Raw genomic sequence first — 14997 nt, 5'->3', positions numbered from 1 at the left:
GTATTACACATACTACACATACTACTAATACATACAACATGCGCACAACACATAGACCATATTCACTTTTTCTTTTAAAGTGTATACGCTGGGTATCACATAAGTTTCCTTGAAGTTCTCTGTGCATTTCATTGAGTTAATAATTGGATTAGATGACGTGGATATTACTGCCTATAAGGGAGGCGTTAATTGCACTGTTATGCAGGTCGATCTTGAATCTCAGCAGCAAAGAATGTTTACTTGTCCTGTCACAGTTATCTGTTACTATGGATCGGGTGCAAGGTATTCTCAGACAAGGGATGGCAGACCTGCGCGTCCCTCCTCTGAGGCACGGATCACGGTGAAAAATAGACATGAGTTGCACACTAGACGTGAGTTGCAAACTACACGAGTTGGATTGCCTGAGTCTTTCATTTGCAGGAAGTATTGGTTTGTAAATGAAAATAAGTTGAAAGCAGTTTCTTGTGGAAGTTTCCTGCAAAGGTCAATGGACAGTATGCAGTTGCACACTACAACTCTGGGACAAGGGCAATGCCGATAGGCTGCAAGCAGAACTTTTCTAACCAATCACCTTCAATCTTGGGTTGGACATCAACCTAGAAGGAAGTAGGGTCCATTCATGTTATATGTGGGATCTTCAGTAGCATTTGTAAAAGGAGACTTTTCCAATCTTTGTGGTTAAAGTGTTAATTTGACCCTCTCCCAGTCTTCACATTGTGCAGTGATGTCCATGGACTTCGTTTTAAATGCAGTGTAGGTTCAGGAGATGAACAGGGATCTCCCCTATCGCATATAGGAGTCTGTCAGCGCTGAGCCCTTCCAGCAATTACTGTACAAGGAGGAGGAAGAGACCAATACAGAGGCAGGCAGGGAGCAGCGGCAGCCAAAGCATGCTGAAACCAAAGACCGATCTAATCAATCCCCAAAAGGGTGATATCTTCTCATAAATGTTCATAAATGTTCTATACTGGCACAGATAAAATCACCGAAGCGATCACGTTAAAAACTGTGCCGCAGAGTGTAGCCAGAATATAAATTACACCTTTTAATGGGTTTCGTATTTTTCATCTGGAAACAGAATCAATACTGTAACCAGGGCCGGTATTTATAGGGGGAGCTGTGAGTCATTCCGAAGACTTGTGTCCCACAACATAAAAAATGCATTCATCTCCGTAATTGCTGCGTCTGGAGTGTGTGTTTTACACCAGTATGCACAAAAGAGAACAACAGATGCCACTGAGCGGGAAGCTGGGAGGGACACTCAGACGGGCGCCATCATCCAGCATATGTGAGATATGCTGTTCTGGCGCTCTGCAGGCGTGTTCACTCTTTCACGCTTACCCACGTATATTAGAAGCAATTACGCTGTGCTCTTTGGTGTCGCGCTGTCAAATGAGACACCTTCACTCATGGCAACACCTTTGGCCAAAGATATATTTGTGTTTCATGGGTCTCCACGGAACCGATTTGTGACAGGCAGTGGAACGCTTCGAAGCAGCGATGCTAGGTGCCATCCAAACAAGCCTTGGAGCGTGGATTTTATATCCGATCAGAGCAACCCCTAATAATTGGTGTCATGTCATGTCCCGAGATATATCTCGCTCAAAGGGACATTAGGTATGTGGGTTGTTCAAACCGACGTCACTCCTAGTTGGGAGGCAGGAAGTTAGGAACAGGAAGTGGAAGAGAGGCAAAAGACTTCCTTAGACAAACCATTGTAGAAGAAGCATAGTAGAAGATAAGGTGACAAAAAGAAAAATAGTGAATAAATATTGTATATAAAATAGATATGTGTTGATTTATAGACACAAATTTCTTCCCATACCAGTGGGGAAGTCTAAATCGGGTGGTCCTGCTTCTGTACCTTCACTTTCTCTAGCTGCTTGGTGGTCGACGCTCCAATGCCAAATGTGGCTCTGGTTGGGTGGATAATTGAATGTACCTTTGTGAGAGGGGGTGTAATTCATTGGAGAGATCCAGGTATATCGATTTCCTTTTGCTGTTGGTTTTTCCTTCTCTTTTTTAAGTTTACTGTATCGGATACTTTGTTATGTTTCTTATCTTATGTATCCCAATAAAGAGGGCTCCTTAGCCAAGCTGTTAGTCTAGGTTTGTGCTATATAGAACTTCTACAACATATAGAAATCCCAGATTGCTTCATTGGTTTAGTGGTGAGGCCATAGTGTAGTCATGGGTGAGTAGTTACAGCTTTGGGTTTGACAAGTTTGAGTTTGGTGAATTGAGTGGGTACAGTGTGCTTAACATTGAATGAAATGATGAAATATAAATGGAAGCTGTGGAAGAATGGATAAGGGAGAAAAATAAATTCAACATATTACCCTTCGTATGTGACAGGTATGGGGTTTGTTGAGTGACATTAAGAATGGTGGGGTCTTTTAAGAAATAAACCATCTCCAGTGAAGTTGTCGTAAGAGTGTGTAAGGCAAATGCTGTCATGTAGATCAAGAAACTGTTACAAAATGTTTTTTGAATAGATATGGTGTGCAGGCTAGATGGTACCTGTGAGTTTGTGACATATCCATGTGGAGGTGGATTGACAAGAATTTGTGGGAATCAATGGTAGTTGCTTCTAGTGAGGTGCGGGACAATGTGCATTTGTGACTGGTGATAGTATTGTCTCTTGTCTTATGTGTCAATTGAAATGTTGCATGTCATGACTGCTGGGGACGAGCTTATCATGGATCTGAGAGCAGGTGGATGTGAGTGAGTGTGCTTGTGTGTATGTGCATTTGCTGATTCCACTGAGTATGGGGGTGTCGTGATCAGATGAGTAAGTAATGCAATATATTTTAAGGGCTTTTGGTTACATTATATAAATGGAGGGATTTGTTGTTGTGCTACATTGAGAAGTTAAAATGTGGAGATTTTGGCTTTCTGCCTTATCAAAGCAACAACTGGTCCAACCAGGCTTTGTCTACCCTTATCTGAGGAACCCAGGTTTGACACCTACTTAGGCAGAGAGACTAAGAGGACTATGTTGCGTTTTTCAGAGCCATATCTATCAGTCTGACACTTTTTCTTTTTTTTATATGGTAATCCTTTTGAAGGAAATGATGGCCCTTGTTAAGGCAGGATCTCTAGAGTTCTTGCTGGACTTGGCCCTTTCTGCAGGGTCATCTCCAAACTTTTTGCTTTCACCTTCTTGTTTTCTGAAACCATTTTTGTTGGCTATTAGGACTCTGCACACTTTACCGCTGCTAACCAATGCAAAAATGCTTGTGCACTCTCTTTCAAACATGGTGTAATTGGCTTAGACCTAATTGGCACATTTAATTTACTGATCGTTTCTTAGTAAAGTGGTACTACATGTACCCAGGGCAAGTAAATTGCATACTACTAGTGGGCCTTCAACACTGATTGTGCCAACCATCTAAGTAGCCCTTTTAAACATGTCCCAAGCCTGCTATTGAATCCTGTGTGTGCAGTTTTAAACTGTAATTTCGACGTGTCAAAAGGTTTAACCTTCCTTTTAAATATATATAAGTCAACCCTAGGGTAGGCCTGGCACAGCCCATAGGTGACTGGTGCAGTGTATTAAAAAAGTTAGACATATAAGTTTAACTTTTACATGTCCTGGTATTGAAAAACCGTTACATTGTTTTTTCTCTACTAAAAGGCCTACATCATCTCATAGGATAACATTGGGTTACCTTTTTACATTTAATAAATGCTAACTTTTGATTGGGAACAGGTAAACATTTTATGTTTGATGTCTGAGAAATTTTATTTAAAATTCCCCTTTATGTAAAGTCAGATTTAGAGTTACAATTTTGAAAATTCCACTTTTAGAAAGTTGCCAATTTCCTGCCCTATTTGATGCCTGCAGCCTGTTCATGAGTCACATGCCTGATTGTAGTTGGCTGTTGGACTTAATGGTGTGGCTGTCTGGAAGGAATAAACAGAGGGATTAAGTGTACCTGGATAGGCCATAAACTATCAGAATGGGATGGGGAGCAGAGCTGGATACAGCCCCACTTGCAACTGACTGGGGTGTGCCCTGAATTCACACACAGGACTTGCCACCACTGCATTGTTCAAGCAGCCAGCTTGAAGCCAGAGAAGGGGAGGTAGGAAACTTCATTGGCTTCAAAGGGAATGTTCTAAAAAGTTCCCCTTTTTCAAAGTGGGCACCAGGTATAAATATTTGACTCCCAGATTCCAACTCTTCAGTACACTCCTTGACCGGTGGATACCACAGAAGAAAGACTGATGTGCTGCTTTACAGCAAGAAGGACTGCCACTCTGCTACCATGTGACTCTGCTGCCCTGCTTGCTGAGAAGGAAGACCTGACCTGCACCCTTCATCTAAGGCTGATGTGGCTCCAAGTGTTTGTTCCCTCACCTCCTGATCTGAGCTGCAGGGACATAATAAGCTCCAGAGGCTTGCTGCAACTGCTCAGTAGGACTCTTGTCTGGACCTTCAACTGGACCAACCTGGACTCTGCTGTCTTCTGCTGGAGTGAGTTTCTGACCTCTCCGGCCCTAGACCTTAGTGTGGCCTCAGTTGAGATTCTCTTCAAAGAAAAGGTAAAATATTTACGTTTTGCGCTCTTTGTGACTGTGAACCGTCCTGTTCGTGCCAAAATCTTGCTGCCCGCTAACGTGAAGCTCCTGAACCCAACTATTTGCTACATAGTGATCTACAGGGACCCACACAATACGAGATCTGCACGTCGCGTTATAGCATAGACAGTTCACGGTGGCCGCCAACGCTCTGACACCACACAGGATCATTACACCACAGCAAATACAGTTTGCGGTGCTCGGCGTGCTCGTCACACTACATTGACAACCATATCCGACGTTCTCCCCTCTACTTGTGGCACCCTCCACCACAAATGGGCCTCTTTACACTGGACTTTTGAAGGTAACTCTTTCAGTGGGACTAACCTGGTCCTTGTATTCCACCTGTGCACCATCACAGTCAGCCTAAACTTATAACTTTTAACTCAGTCTTGCACTACCAGATACATGCTATGAGATTTTAAACACTTTACTTACCTGAAATCTTTAAAATTGCGTATCTCCGGTACTAGTGGTTGGATTTCTGACGTTTGGTCTCAATTTATTAAATTTTGCTAAATTTTTCTAAATTGGTGTTGGATTGTTCTTGTGTTGTGTTTTCACTTTATTACTATTTGAAATACTGCACAAATACTTGACACATTGCCTTTATGTTAAGTCTCACTGCTTTGAACCACGCTACCAGAGGGTTAAGAATGGGTTAATTTTTGGTTTGCTTGTGTTTCACTCTGACAGAGATTATAGTTGCTGCTTATGTAGGGCTTTAACCCTCTCAACCAGTAACCCAATTTCCAACACTCCTGTTCCCCTTTGGTCAAATTTGGATCCTTTTGCACGTTGGATAGTTCAACCACCTGTTGTGCTTGACTGGCATCTAATACTATTGCCCTCTAGCTGACTTCTTCTCATATCCCCTTTCTCTGGTTCCTTCTTTGGTTCCCATCTGACTGGCTTTATTGTCAACTTCTCTCTAATCAGGTTTTGCCTGTGCTACTCTCTGGTTGGTTTCTGTTCGTATTCCAAATGCTCTTTCCTTTCCAAAAGCTTTTTGCTTTTCATACATTTAGACTATGTTACCAACCTCTTCCTCATTCTTTTAGTTTACTTTGCGGTCTCCGATTAGCACAGTAGTCCTATTTTACTTTTTTGATATAGCAACTAATTTTATTAGAGACATGCTTTTAAACTGCAATGTTTTACGACATGTGATGTGGAGATTAAGTTACGTTCATTGCAGAATTGCAGGGAGTTGAAGAAATACATTTTTAAGTCTTACACAAGTAAGTACACTTTTAAAGAAAATGCACATTAAGCTAACTCGCATAATGGGATTAGCTTTTCATGAGTAGCAGATTACATTACACAAGGTCAGATTAATTTTTAAACCACTGGAGATAAAGTGATTTTCCCCAGATCACAGGATGTTAGAAAGAAGCCGAGATTCAAACACATTTCTCTCGTTTTAAAGTTGTCAGCTCTCACTGTTAGGTTGCATTAAATCCAGGATGAAGCTAGTAAGCACTTTCCTTAGATTAAAGTTATTCTAAGCTTTTCATGAGGTAAACACAGAAATACTTTTCCTAAGTATCGTTCTCAATCACCATTATAGTTCATGCATGTAGTATCTTGTAATATTAGAACACTTGAACTCTTTTGGCTCCCACTGTATACAGTAGGCCTGTGACGTAAGCATTGGAGGGATGAGTTGAAGGCAGGCTTAGAATGTTGAGTTCTGATTTATACGCATCATAATAAAGAAGTGTAAAACTTTTCTCTGTGTGTGGTATACTTATTGGTGAGTGCCTAGACTGGCAGGACGCTACAACTGGCGATGAGATAGGGTAATCCTCAGCCTAGAAAGTGCTTTTCCAGAGAGTTTGGCATGGTCCCGCGAACTATGCGTGCATGCCACGTGTGTTGCAGTCGAAGTGTACGAGCAACGCTGGAACAGGTGGAGTCTCAGCGCAACACCAGCCTAAATAAAATGTTTGAAGATATAGAAAACAACATTGAAAGTCTAGGTGCCGGTGGCCAGGAACTGAGCTAAACAGCTGCAAATAATAGGTGGTGCCCTATTACGCAATTAATGCTAAAAGCTATACGGAGTACAGACCGTTAAAGGCTGTTGCATCCAGGTTACAAAAGCAGCGCCGGACGATACTTCAGTACCAATCAAATTGAAATTCATGTTTAATGAGGCAGAGATTAACATGGTGGTTGTGAGGAAACATTTAAGCACAAAGTTATAACGTCATCTGCTTTCATAAACTAGTAGAATATAAGGTTAATTTGCTTAGCGAAACCATTAACAAATCACCTTGCCACAACGTATTGCGAAGTGATCCCAGAAGCAGAGTTGGGTGGTACTTGTGGACGTCCTACATCGAAGAAGAAGCCCACCACTAAAGCTGCCATACAGGGGCCCAGAACAACTGCTTAGACTGTGCAAGATAAAGAGCTCCAATGGAGAGCCAGGGTGAGAAGCAACCTTCAAAGGTTATTAAGGAGGTCCCCAAAGCCAACACGTCCCTCTGCGCTAGAGAAGCTCTGTCTAATCAAGTTCTACATGAAGCAACAGAGACCACTACTGTCCACCAATGTATATGTGGCTGCCGCATTCTTAAAACCTCCAACTGCATTTGATACTGCCAAAAAACACAATATTGTCAATAGATGGACTGCATGGATATAAACGTTTGAAGATTTCATTAATGCAATGGATGAAAAAGAAGATTAAAAGATTATAAAGCATCTGAGGAGCATGGTGGTGAAGGAGTGAAAGAAACCATGAAAAAGATACCACAAGAAGGTGAAGTGACGTACTAACAAATCAAAACAGCCTTTAATGTCAAGATTAATCTCACTTTCATTTTGCAATGTCAATGTTGGATTGTATCGTCATGCCAATGCTAATGTTGTCACTTTGTCAAAATTAATAAAGATCATTTACAAAAAAAAGAATGTCAAGTTTGATCCAGTGCCAAATGTGGATTACGAAAAATGAATATTCAGTCAAGAATGCCAGAGACCAGGTGAAACCATTGATGAAGTTGTTGAGAGACTGGATGTTCTAGTGAAGCACTGTAGATTCAATGAGTTTAAAAATGAAGAAGCTACTTGCCAGAGAGTAATAGATAGATGTCCGTAAGATTACTTTCGATGACGAATGATGAAGGAAACTCTGAGCTAAGAACAAGTCTTCATGTCTGCTGGCGCTGAAGAATGTGCTGATCGTCAAGCGACTGACATAGAGGCCAGAGGCGCCCAAAGTGCAGCAGTCATGACCATGTAAAGTTAGCCAAGGTACAAGACTGAGGGACACAAGCCGATGTCTCCACAGACAAAGAGAAAGTGTTACAGATGTGCAGATTGTCATTTCCACACAAAGGTAGATGTTCCGCCATTTGACAAACATGCCTCGACTGTGGTAATGCAGACCATTTCATGACGACTGGCAGAGCGAAGGGAAAAGTATGAGCTTCACAGCATGAAGACAAAATGGCTGACCGAACGGTACCTCAACGAGATTTGATGCACTCCCACAAAGCCAAGTGGTCACACCAACTGAGGCAAATCGAAGCCAATCATCTAAATAATTGGCAAAGAGTTCTTCATTCTAAGTTTTCGGTGAAAGTGACAATGATAGTTTTGCGAGGTCAATGTTTACCTCAGAAAGACATGCACATGGGGGGCTTGTCAAATGTGAGAAAAAAATTAAAGTAAAGAAAAATCAACATGAAAAAGCACCAAACACATTTAAACATTGTCCGAAGATCATGCTAAAAATAAATGTGTGATTGATACCATTCATAATTGACAGTGGTGTGTCAATAAATATCATTCCTGAGGAGAAGTATCAATAACCCTCTCTGTTAACACAACTTAATAAGTCAAAGACAAAAGTATCCACATGCGCTGCTTCAACGCCCTAAAGAGTCAAAGATCCTTTGTAGCCACGATGAAATACAAGAACATGTGGTACAAGCAACTATTTATGTACTTCAAGGAACAGCTTTAAGTCCCTGTTTACTGAGTTAAAACTGCAAAATACTGAGTTTAAACATAATATTGTGGTTGATATGGGGTTGATATCAGTGAACTTCAAAATAAATTGTAAGTTAATCTCTTTCATTATTTCATGGGCTAGGAAAACTCAAAACAATTAGTGCAAAATACACATAAAAAAGGATGTCCGTCCTGTTGCTCAAAGACACACACAAGTTGCATTTCACTTGCAAGGTGCTGTTGAAAATGAACTTAATTTGTTACTCAAACATGACATCATTGACCTCTCCACTGGTCTGACACCTTGGGTTTTTCCCATTGTAGTAGTGCCCAAAAGACACAATGAAGGAGCTGTACGCATGCGCATTGACATGCATCAGGTCAACAAAGCCATAGAGAGAGAGAGAGAGAAATCCTGGTTTGTACATTGCTGATATGCTAACTCATCTGAATGGTGAAAAGTTCTTCTCTCGACTCGAATTAAATAAAGGATATCACCAATTGGAGCTTGAAGAAAAGTCCATGTACATTGCAACCTTTTGAACGCATATTGGTTTGTTTCTCTATGAGCGATTGAGTTTTGGTGTGTCCTCTGCTGCAGAACGTTTCTAAGATGTCATTCGACTGTAGTAAATGCATTTAAGTACAGCAATAAAATATTCGTTTTTGGAGCAACACAGAAAGAACATGACAAGGCTCTCATGAAAGTATGTCATTTGTTGACCAATGCAGGCTCAACTCTGAATGCAGACAAATGTGAATTCCTCAAAAAAAGCTTTAAAAAAATTCTGGTCATGTCTTTTTTGATGGGATTATGAAGCCTGATTCAGCAAAAGTGCAAGCATTTTCTACTGGAAATCCCTCACAAGATATTCCTATGTTAAGATCCTTTCTCGGACTGGCCAGTGACTTTTCGAGATACATGCAAGACTTTGTTATGGCAAGTGCACTGTTACGAGAACTGATGAAAAATAGTGTATCTTTTCATTGGTCACAAGTGTGAGAAAAGCTTCCAACACATCACGCAAGCCATTGAAAGTGCTACTGAAGTGGCCTACTTTGATTCCAAACTACATACAGAGGTTGTAGTTGATGCTATCCCTGCGCAGTCCTTGTACAGCGGACAGTCAAATGCCTGGAGACAGAACATGCTTACTCGCAACCTGAGGAAGAAAGTTTGCCAGTAGTTTGGGCTTGTGAATGCTTCAATGTTTTCTTATACAGAAAGCCTTTCGCAGTAGTCACTGATAATCAAGCATTGTTGACGATATTTGGCAATCCAAAAGCCAAAATGCTTCTTCGAATTGAACATTGGGATTTGAGGTTATAAGAAACAACTATACAATTATTCATCGTCCAGGTAAAGAGCAGAATCTGGCTGATTATTTTTCAAGAGTGCCTTTACAATGCCCTGGTACCCCTTCTAAGACAGTGGAGGCCGACATCAATTTTATTATGAAATCAAGCACACTAGCTGCCATGTCCTTAGAACAAACTGCACTGCCATGAGCCAAGAGAGTGACCTTTTAAGATTAAAAGACATTATTGCTCATCAATCATGGAATCAGCACTCCAGACCTTTCACTAAGGACAATGTGTATTTGAAGAAATTGCTTTTCCTGAGAGTATTATTCTACAACAACAAGTAATCGATGTTGCCCATGAGGGTCATTGAGGAATAGTTGCCACCAATAGAGATCTCCTTGACTGAGTCTGGTGTCTGCATCTCAACAAAAGGGTTGAAAAAGAATTAAAGACACATGCAACTGTCCTTCATCTCAAGTCAATCAGCACCCCTTGAACATGTCAATCTTGCCACATCATGCTTGGGAGAGAATTGCTATTGATTTCTTTGGCCCTCTTAAGTATGGATATCATCTTCTAGTCAGTGTCGATGAATACTTCCATTTCCCATTGGTGGAAGACCTTTTATCCACTATTCATGAAAAGGTCATTCAAAAAATAAATGGCATCTTTGCGACATGGGGTGTACCTGTTGTAATAAATTCTGACATCGGACCACCTTTCAATAGTTTAGAATTTAAAGACTTATTAAATCACCTCACTATAAAGCCTCAAAAAAGCACTCCTATTTGGCCCCCAGTCAATGGCCTGTCAGAATGGTTTATGAGTACTCTAAAGAAAGTTGTTCAGCATGCTGTATTGGAGAAGCTCATCCGCAAAACAGTTTTAAACACTACTCTTCGAGCTTACCATTTGACCCCTCACTCAACGACAGGGAAAACCCTGCTACTCTAATGTTTGGAAGAGCCATGACGACCATGCAGCCCCAATGGACCAACCTTGGATCTATGAATGAGGAATACAGACACACATACTTTGGTTGCAAACATAAAATGAAAATATATGCTGATGACGACTTCATGCAAAGGACATCACTTTTACAAGATCGAGTGCTAGTTAGACAATACAGAAGAAGGAAATCTGATTCTGCCTTTTGAGGTTGAACGTTTTACTATCATCAACACCAAAGGACACATTGTGACTGCCCAGTGTCCTGGAAGGTCCCTTACGAGAGATTCCTTTCATTTTCAACATGTGGCCCATAACTCACCAAACAACGGCGTCAATGTAGAGACTAGGTCTAGACAGACTGTTAGATACTCTGGATCTGCTAATAATTCCACCTCATCTGTGCTGATCGCTGATCACTGACACTTCGACTGTCAGTTACCGGTTTCCAGAGACCCGATCAGGACATGTGGTTCAGGCAACATGATGCTTAATTGCAGAATTATAATTGCTTGTGTATGCTTGTATTTATTCATGTATTTATTCATATATTTATGTATGCATTTATCCGCTTTAAAAAAGTTGTGACTTTTTATTTAACAAAGCAGTAGATATAGTGTCTTGTAATAAAAGGATGCCGGAACTCTTTTCATTCCCACTGTATACCTTCGGCCTGTGACGTAAGTGTTGAAGGCAAGCTTGGAATGTTGACTTCTGACTCGCGGTGGAATAAAGATGTTTAAAACTACTCTCCATTTGTGGTGTACTTATTAGTGAGTGCCTAGGCTTACAATTCATACAGATCTAAAATGTCTCCCCATGTTTGGAAAATTTTGGTATCATTTAAAATTCTACACAAACTCGTTTAGTGATAGAGGATCATGGCTTTTCTGAAACCCAGCACTCTAAGGGAACAGGATTTGCAGTTCTAGCAGTTGCCGGTTCTTTCTTTCTGTTTTTTTCTGTTTTAGTCTGGCTTCCAGGAAAGGTTATCCGTTTCGCTGCTGGGTGCTAGTGTGCTGTTGAGAGATTAAAGGCTCCCATACTTGTCTTTACTTTTTGATCATGCTTGGCATAAGCCATGCATAATTGGATTTCAGCTCTTCATATCAGGATCCCTCTCCAAGTGCTGCCTTCCTTGGAACTCAAAATGCCGTCACACTTATATCATGCACACATCCTGGCAAATCAGAAAATTTATTTTTGCTGTAAGTGCCTATATATATTCTGAAGATAGGTTGCAAGTTGGGAGTGCGCGCAGGTATTCATAGTCCCCTACTATTTTTAGAGGGTGGACTCTGTTCTCCTAGGCCCAAGGCTGAGGACTGTTGAAAAGTGTTTGTGGTGTTGTTTTGTGACACACAACATCATTCACTCACATTTTATGAAAAGTGTAAAGGATTACATAAGCTTTTCATGTGACCTCAGGGGGTTTTAACCTTCTATCCAACTGCCAGGACCCTGTCTGTGATAACAGACTGGCAGGGGGTTATCTTTGGAGCTCTTTAACCGCCAACAGTTTACCCTTACATGGCTTAATTATGCCCTAATGCAGTAATGTGTTAACAACAAGCAGTTAACTCTTTAAAACAAACATCCTCAAAGCCAAAAAGTCTCGCATTTGAAAGGTATTTACTAGCTTTTTAGCTTTGCCAGTGGCTGTTAATGGTGCTATACACCAGCAGCAACAAAAAGCCAAAATCAGTGGCCCACGCATGATGATGCAAAAGCAGCATGCGTCACCACGCAAGGGTACCCATTCGTCATGTTGCTTCGGTGCCATTTTTGTTTTGACTAATAATTCACAGTTCTAAAATGGAGGGCGCCCATCTTCAATCTGTACATTGAAACACATGTGGGAAAATGCATATTAGCATTAGGGGTCACATGGTAGCAATTTGCTGCTGTCGGGCCTTCCACAAAGTTTTTAAAAAAAGAGAGAAAACATGAATAGGAGGAGCAACACAGTAGCAAGTGGATGTGGAGTAGCAAGTCAGCTCCCCTGATCGACAGTGAGGAGCAGAGAGGCTGGGATTGAGTGGAAGCAGGACAAGATGGGATGGGGTTGGGAGAAGCAATGGACCAGCTGGGGAAAGCAAAACGGAAGCATGTTACAGGGATGTGAGGGTAAAAAGCAGCACACAAAGGAGAGAAGATGAAAACACATGTCCTTCCATGGAGTGCTGAAATAAAAAGAAAAAAAGCATTGGCAAAAAGAATAGTTCTCACCTTTAGAGTGTGAGTGCCAAGAAGTGGGCTTTCCCAATGTTTTTATGTTAAGTATTGTTAAACAAATTAAAGAAAAAAATAATTGTAAAATTAACTTTGGGTAAAGGAAATGCATTTGATGGTAGCTCAAACCTGTACAATGAATTACATGTTTTCAATCTTCATCAATGGCATGGTTTATTATACATTGAATTCAGGAAACTGAACAGAAGCGTCAGAATGTAAAGAGGAACACTTGGTAAGGATTAATTTACCTTTTATAGAATTCAACTATTTGCTTCTCTACAGTAACCCAAGGAACAGACTTAGAAGCTTCCAGTAGAAGTCTCAGGCTAACTAAACCTTCTAAATCCGACATCAGGTTAGTGCAGCAGATGGTCCTTCCTCCAGCACTATAAAAGCCTTGTATGAGGCTATGCTTTCATGTGCTACATGGATTTCAGGAGGTAAAAACACAAACAGTCCTTTAAGTCTGCTCTTCAGCCATATCCCATCAAAAAATATCCCTGTTGCTGTGTTTATATAGACAAGCTGGAGGAGAGGAAAGCAATACAAACCGGAGCAGGGAGTAGTTGGGGGTCAAGCAGCACACAACGGAGAGAGCTAGAAAACCACAAGAACTCTTATGTCATTCTGAATGAAAAAGAAACAAGCATTTGCAATGCAATCGGTCTCGTCTTTGGGACCTTATATATATTTAGCTATGCAGCACATTAGCCTGGGTGCTGAAACATCTACTGTTCTTCAACATGGAGGTAAAGTAAGCACCAAACTGCGTGACACGCCAGGTATGGGACCACACGGAGAGAAATATTGCCTTTCAGCGGGAAATGGTATTGTTCTAAGCTCTGTTTTTAATATAAAAATCAGGCCTTCGGTGTTCATATCACTGAAGATACAGGATTTGAAAAAAATATTATAAGAGAATCCTTCAGATACACTAAGTATGGATCAATATCAGATCAAAGTTCAGCTTGGAGGTAGGTGAAGACGGCTTACCTGTAAGCCATGGGCTTCATGCCTGTGACAACTGGCATGAGAGATGAGTGCAGAATCTTTACAGAACAAAAAACCCAATCAAGGTTCAAGAAGGAGTTTCACTCAAAACGAAAGTCCTCATTAAGTCGTGGCAGCATTACCTACAAATCAATTAAATTATCTGGTCTTGCAAGGTCAGAACCACAGGAAAAATCCACGCAACAGATAGGAAAAGCTTTAAGCCTTGGAAAAGAATGTGAGCCTGGTTAAGTTCTACATACAACGGTGTGGCTTGCAGGCCTATGTAGAAAGTCGTTAGAATAATTACAGGCACAGCAAGCTAAGCAATGGGATTTCAAAGGAAATTTTAAGACTGGGCTGTCCCAAGGCCATTATAGTACATTTTTGGGAGACTGACAACTCTAGCTGTAGGAGGAAAACAGACACTGACTGCAAGCAAAACAAAGTCAAGTCAAGAAAGGCCCACTGACAACAGCTCTTACAGAACCTCTCATTAACAGGCTGGTTAAGTAACTTAACTTATGTGTCGTGTCGCATGTGGCGAGAGACTGCTTAATAAGAGTAGCCAGGACATCTATTCAATATGTCGACTCAGTAACAAAAGGGACGTGCGTAGCACTTAACAAAACTTCAAATGAGTAGAGTTCATGGGGTGTGCAGGCACATCACCAAAACCAATAAGTAGAAACACATTTTTCGAACTAGAGAGCCAGGCTTATAAATTCTCGAAATGTTATTAAGGCTACAGATACATGAACGTCTTCAAACCAAACTTCAAATGCAGTGGTGTAGTTAGGGAAGTGCATCCCTGAATAGGCATCCAAGATACGTGACTAGTCTGACTTGGGCTATGAGTATCATGTCGCTAACTGTGCCGGCTCATAGAGAAGGATCTAATAACTGCTGCAAGTTTGGAACTGCCAGTGGGAGAAAAGTAGGAGTAGAGTTGCCTAAACTGCTCGTTTT

This window comes from Lissotriton vulgaris, chromosome 7, assembly GCF_964263255.1.
Source record: "Lissotriton vulgaris chromosome 7, aLisVul1.2, whole genome shotgun sequence".
Lineage (NCBI taxonomy): Eukaryota > Metazoa > Chordata > Amphibia > Caudata > Salamandridae > Lissotriton > Lissotriton vulgaris.
The sequence above is the reverse complement of the archived record's forward strand: the minus strand, read 5'-3'. Positions refer to the sequence as shown.